General features: G+C 30.2%; 1 protein-coding gene across 3 annotated transcripts in view; it reads right to left on the bottom strand.

The window, feature by feature from the left end:
* LOC106690889 (uncharacterized) overlaps positions 1-6,500 on the bottom strand; it is a 36,241-nt gene that overhangs the window by 6,706 nt on the left and 23,035 nt on the right. Inside the window, exon 1 of one of the 3 annotated variants that reach the window (XM_067050049.1) lies at positions 3,130-3,475. The exons of the other annotated variants lie outside the window; for them this stretch is intronic. The gene's annotated coding sequence lies outside the window, so the exon portion shown is untranslated. Of the gene's footprint in view, positions 1-3,129; positions 3,476-6,500 lie in introns of those variants that run through there. 3 annotated transcript variants of the gene reach the window in all.

Below are 6,500 nucleotides of genomic sequence, written 5' to 3'. Positions count from 1 at the left end.
TGCTTACAATATATAATTACATTGCATTGATTACATTACAAAAATTAAATTAAATAATAGTTCGATTCATTTTTTTTAATGTATTAAAAAAATATAAAAATGTTCAACTTTAAATATAAATAAAAGGATAGAAAAAAAAGTTTACGTTTGCAAAGAGATATTCAGGAACACTATTCCAGTCAGCGATTATGTTGTGATTTGTAATTAATTTAAAAAAACATTTGTACAATAGTAGGACGAGGTTACCATCCTCTGAAGTATACCGTTAGTCTCATCCTATCTGATCATCTTCCTTGTCAACTACCTTACCTTATAAACTGAATAAACATTGTTGAAGCGTTTTGGACAAGCAGAATCATCAAGAAAATAACTCACCTCGACAAACGTTTAGGACCCCTACTTCAGCAGAAACTAGCATTTCCTCAAATTATTGTGGTAAGTGTAATTTCCGTTCCTTTCTTACTAATAGATTATTCCAAGTAAACCATAATGGTTCCTTTTCATCCCTATATTTTCAATCCGCTGGTGTTCCTCAAGGTAGTATTCTCGGTCCCATCCTATAAATAATAGTAATAACCCTTTGATAGCATACCAAACTCTCCAGTCCTATATCACAAGCCTCGAAGAATAGTGTCGAAATTGGAGGATAAAAATAAATACCAACAAATCACATTTACTCTTCGTCGTAAACCTGCCGACTGCCCTACAGTATAATTTAATAATGTGGCTCTTACCCCTGTAGAACAGATTCGTTATATTGGACTACATCTTGACAAACGACTAATCTGGAATCCTCACACAAGTCTGAAAAGACAGGAAACTGCACGCAGATTCCGACTATTACAGCACTTACTAGACAAACGGTCTAAACTTCCAACTCATTACAAAAGACTGATCTACATGACAATAATAAGGCCCATCTGGACATACGGAGGTGAGCTTTGGGGCTCCACTAAACCTTCGAATTCCTCTCGTATCCAATCTTTACAATCCAAAATCCTTCGTAAAATCCTCAATGCTCCTTATTTTGTTACTAATAAAACCATCCATAAAGACCTAAATGTTCCTTATGTAACCGATCTAGCCCGTACCCGATATTATTCCTTCCATAAAAGACTCCCAAACCACCCAAACCCACTAGTTTCTAACCTTGCTTCCTCTTCCATTCCTGGCAATCCTCCGAGGCGCCTGACAAGAAGATGGCCTCGTGACCTTATATTGTAAACTGTTTTTAGAGTTCTACTACTGGGTAGTTTCTCTACATCGTGTATCATATCATTATGTCCTTATGATCAAATTTACTGGTTGTATTTTTTATACAGTTGTAAATATCAATAGATAAATTTAAAAAAAAGTGTAATTTATATAATACCTTTACAGCAACAGATTATATTTCCTTTGTTACATAATTATATGTTTAGGTGTTTGCAGATCATCGAAATTCTTATTTTTCTGGTTTATAATCACAATTTGTTTATTTGACTCTTAATGCTTTGTCAGATAATACTAAATGTTGTAAGCAAATTAACTTATTATATTTAAATTAATTAGTACACAAATGAGATAGACAAAACAAATATGAACAGGTCATATGAATGTGATAACACATCTGATACCAACTGTCTAAGGCTTAGTAGGCTTAGACGTACTAATGTCACATCGTGGTGAGAAAATGCTATTATTTCGCAAAAAACTCTAAATTGTTTAAATTTTCATAAATTTCTGTGTTATTCAGGGTGCTGAATGTTTTTTAAATATTATATTCGGGTATAAAAATATAAATCATGTTTTGTTCATCATTAAAATCATTTTTCTTATAAATAAACTGTTATTCTGAACCATAGTGGTTAATTTGTTCATTGTTCTCACTTTATTTTGGTTGCACTTATCAACAAAGTCCATGACTTTATATGTCAATGAAACTTACAAAAGTTGCTCCAATATGTTCACTTCTAGAGGAAAATAGTCTCATCAATAAGGTCAATAAAGCTAATTTTTTCTGGTCCATCAAAAATGTGCAAAAACGAATTGAAAGTGGACACATTCTATTTTGGAGGTTTCACTTCATTTAACACTTTATACCACTGAGCATCACTCCAAGAAAGTTCAATGTTCACTATGTTCTTATGTTACCTTCTCTGTTTGATTATAATATTTTTTAAACTGTTAACTTGAGATCTTCAAATAAAATTTGTTAGTCTAATTTCATATGATCTACATTTATGTATGTCTCAATATAACGAAAATGAAGGGTTCTTATTTGAAAAATTTAATACTAAAGTGCTTTTGCTCTTTATGTTTATTCCATTATCTACACCATTAACAGGAAAATCGTCCAAAACCATTAAAAATATTTGAGGTTTTTAGTGATTTAAGGAGCCCTCACACTGAAAAAATCATCGTTCAAAATACTGAGGTAACGTATTATGTAAATAATTTATGTGTTTTTATTGCATCCTCCTTACACCTCATTTTCTTCAGCACCATTAATTGTAAAATATTTGTTAGAACTCTAGTAATATTGTAAGTAGTACATAGTCTCGCAAAAGGGTCTGTGTGTGTCTGCTGCCTAGCTCAAATACGAAACTGAAATTGTATATTTAATGAGAGTATATGCCTGGGATGTAACAGCAATTTTTTCATAAACGGACTAGCACATTATAGAAACGATTTTTCACATTTTATTGATTTTCTTGACGACTCAACGATTTTTATAATTGGAGAAGTTTGTCGGGGGGTGCTGTGAGCAAAGAACAACATAAATAAACAAAACCATCTTTATTTATTTTATGCCGACGTTTCGACCTAATTTTTATAAACATTTCCTCCTTTTGAAAAAATAAACGTTTTGTTTCTTAGTACTTCTCCTGGTAGGGAATAACGAATATAAATATTATTCCTGTCAAGATTACAAGTTTATCAAAATATAACGATCCTTAATTAAATAAGAATAGATCGGGTGGTTAGAATTGGATATTTATTTTTTTTCCTTAATAATTTTTTTTATTTATCTATTGTTTTTTTATAACTAATAATTAGAACTCTAGACAAATATTTTCATTCGCTTTCCTAGATGTCATATTATAAGGATAATATATAATATAATAAAATTCATTTTGATGAACATACTCACTAGAGCAGCGGGGGGCGATGCCGGTGACCAACTGGGTGTCCTTGCCTATAACGATACCAAATTATATGCACCATAGATATACATGTTATTAGTAATGAATAACGTTTCAACTGTTTTGATATAAATGTTAATAAAACGGACAATTTTCCATCCCCACTTCAAAAATACTTTTCATGGCTCACTATATAATATGATCCCATGAAATATGAATCATGAAACATTCCCTTCAGCTAGACAAAATGAGTTAATTATATTGCAATGTTTTACTAATAATCTTCCATGTTCAGCATAATTGAAAATTCCATGGCTGTACAAGAGCAACATTCCATGGCTGTACAAGAGCAACATGTTTACATACGGATATATAGTACGTAACCGAGCAGAAAAAAAGGCAGTTATTTCACTCCAATTTTTAATTACTTTATTGAAAACTAAGTATTACTACTAGTCAAAATTGGTGAGTCTGCCAAGTGTAGGTACGGGGAATAAAAAATAGCGGCTGTTTCAAAACGTTAAAACAAAATTAATTTTTCATTCTGAGCTCTATATTTTAAAAACTGCCTACACCGCTGAAAACATCAGACGTAATTTAAAGGAGAGTAAATTTCCAAACATTTGAGTCCTATTAGAGCTATATACGTTTAATAGTTCTCGAGATATAGCTTTTTAAAAATCAGCATTTCATAAGAATATATATTGTACTGAAAAATCAGAAGTTAGTTAGAATTCATTTTGAGAAATCTATATCTCAGTGACCATAAGAAGTATATATGTCTGCCAGCAGTTAAATTAAAGCTAGTTAAATGTACTATAATGTATTTCATGGTTTATCTTCGTAGCAGTAGTATTTGTTATGATATTTGACAAAATATATTAACAAATTGTTAATTTTTAGTTGTTTGGATATAATTTTTGATATTTGAAAAAATACATCTCATAAACTATAAGACGTACATATGTCTGCCAGCATTCAAAATAAAGGTAATTCAACCTACTATAAAGTACTTTATGTCACGTATCTTCGTAAGGGTATTAGTTTTTATGATATTTGCACAAGAATATAATCTTTGCACATGAAACTTTGTCCAAACTACTAAAAATAAATATATTTGAACAAATATCATAAAAAATAATACTGCTGCTATCATAAACTACTATGATATGCTATCACAAACTACTATGATACTGCTGCTATAATACAAAATAATACTACTGAGTTTAGCTTAGGGCAGTTTAGCCTCTAAAGTTTTAAACGCGGCGCATACCACAATTAAGGGCTTTGAAGTTTCTAGCACTCCGCAATTATAACTGCTACGAAGATAAACGTTACAAACTACTTTATAGTTCATTAAACTAGCGTTAATTTAAGTGCTAATAGATACATGTATGGCGAATAGTTCCTGAGATATAGATTTCTCAAAATAGATTACCTAACTTCTGATTTTTTAAGGCATTTTTTTTAAATGTTAATTTTTCAAAAGCTAAACCTCGGGAACTATTGAACGTAAATAGCTCTATTAGGGCTCACATTTTAGCAATTTGACTCCACTTTAAATGATGTTCTTTAAGGTTTTCTGGTGTTGTTGGTAGTTTCAAAGATATAGAACTCGGAATGAAAAATCATTTCTTTTAACGTTCTAAAACAGCCGCCATTTTTTATTCCCCCTACCTATTCTTGGCAGACTCATCAATTTTGACTAGTAGTAATACTTAGTTTTCAATATAGTAATTAAAAATTGGAGTGAAATAACTGCCTTTTCTATATCCTCTAGACCATTTGTACTATCTTGACAATTATTTCACACATCTCTTGGAAAAAAAAAGATTTTAAGTGTATTCAGGTCTGATTTCAAAGCTTGAAAAAGGATATCACATAATTAGTTATCATATCAGAACAGACTTTAGAATATTTCAAAATGCGACTGAAAAAAAAGAGAAATTCAGTACTAAATGATTTTCTAAACTTTATTGTAACATTGTCGTGTTATTTTTTTTTTTAATACGAAAATGGTTGCAAAATTTTATATGTAGATTTTGAGTTCAAATTTAGCTTGATAGTGATTTCAACAAAGAACTAAAAACCAAAGAACATTCTGATTTTATTACATTGTTATTTTTGGACTTGTATCTATTCAAAATTAGGATAAGAATGTAACTCGTTTTTAGGAATTGTTTCTAATATACCTAATAATTTACGAGTGAAGTGAATCATTTAATAAGGAATGAAAAAAAAAACTCAATTATCCTTAAAGAATATTCATTTTAAAAATATAAGTTTTTTTTTTCGATTCGTTGTAACAAATAAATGCAAAGTTTCGTTAAAAAAATATTTGTTTTAAACTTCTTTACTAAAATAAAAATAAAGGAGAAAATTCTATCATTTTAAAAATTTACCAGTGTATTTCACACATCAAACTTCAGCAAGCAATATTTTATAAAAATAATACTTATATTTCTACATATTCATTACTGTTGGAATTTTCCAAGCTATGTCGTAATCGCTGTTTCTAAAAGGTTATCAGGGTGAAGGATTTCAGGATCGGTATATATTTCGGGCGAGGGAATAATTGTTCAATAACCAGCGTTCTGTTGGTGAGTATCCTAACAATATTTTTTTTAATCAAAACATCTCAATTTCTAATCAATTTTTTTCATAGATTTGTGCCAAAAACAGCACTATATTTTAATCGGGCAGGCCAAAATCTCAATATTTATAATATTATCTAAAATAAATGTTTGTTCTGAGGGGGCTTAAAATGTAAATGAGACGAAATTACTGATCGGTTGGAATCTTTGTAGCTCTTCTTCAGTTTTCACATTTCAATGATTAGTACTCGTCAGAGAGTTGAGGGTTTCTTTAAAAATATTAGTATAAGACGAACAAATGTTTTTTTTCCGAATCTAACACGTACAAACTCTTCGGTTGAAGTAAATCCCGTAATTTATCAGCTCTCCAATTATTCTCGAGGATTTTGAAAATATGGGTGGTTTGTTCAATCTATAAAATTTTTAAAGATTCTAGACTGAGGTAAATTTTTAGTAATCGTATTTTTTTTTTTTTTTTATATCTTGGAGTGGGCAGCTGATTTGCAAGGCAATGTGCTATAAACTCCAAGGATATATATATACAAATCCAAATTATATATCATAATTTAGTCTGGATTATCTCTCTAGGAAGTCTGGTGAGTCAATTTTTTATAATTTTTTGAGGTTTATTACTTCCATAATTTTCAATAAATTATTATTTATTTATTCATTAACATTGTACAACGTTTCGGGACCACCGTCCCATATTCATGCACTACAAAAACCTCATGTGAAAGTGATAGCTGTGCCACAGAGAAGTGAAGATGCAAAAATGGAGGAC

This window comes from Halyomorpha halys, unplaced genomic scaffold (genome assembly GCF_000696795.3).
Source record: "Halyomorpha halys isolate HHAL.00 unplaced genomic scaffold, Hhal_1.1 Scaffold1946.1, whole genome shotgun sequence".
NCBI classification, from domain to species: domain Eukaryota; kingdom Metazoa; phylum Arthropoda; class Insecta; order Hemiptera; family Pentatomidae; genus Halyomorpha; species Halyomorpha halys.
Note: the sequence above shows the minus strand (reverse complement) of the source record. Positions and strands in the feature narration are given on the sequence as shown.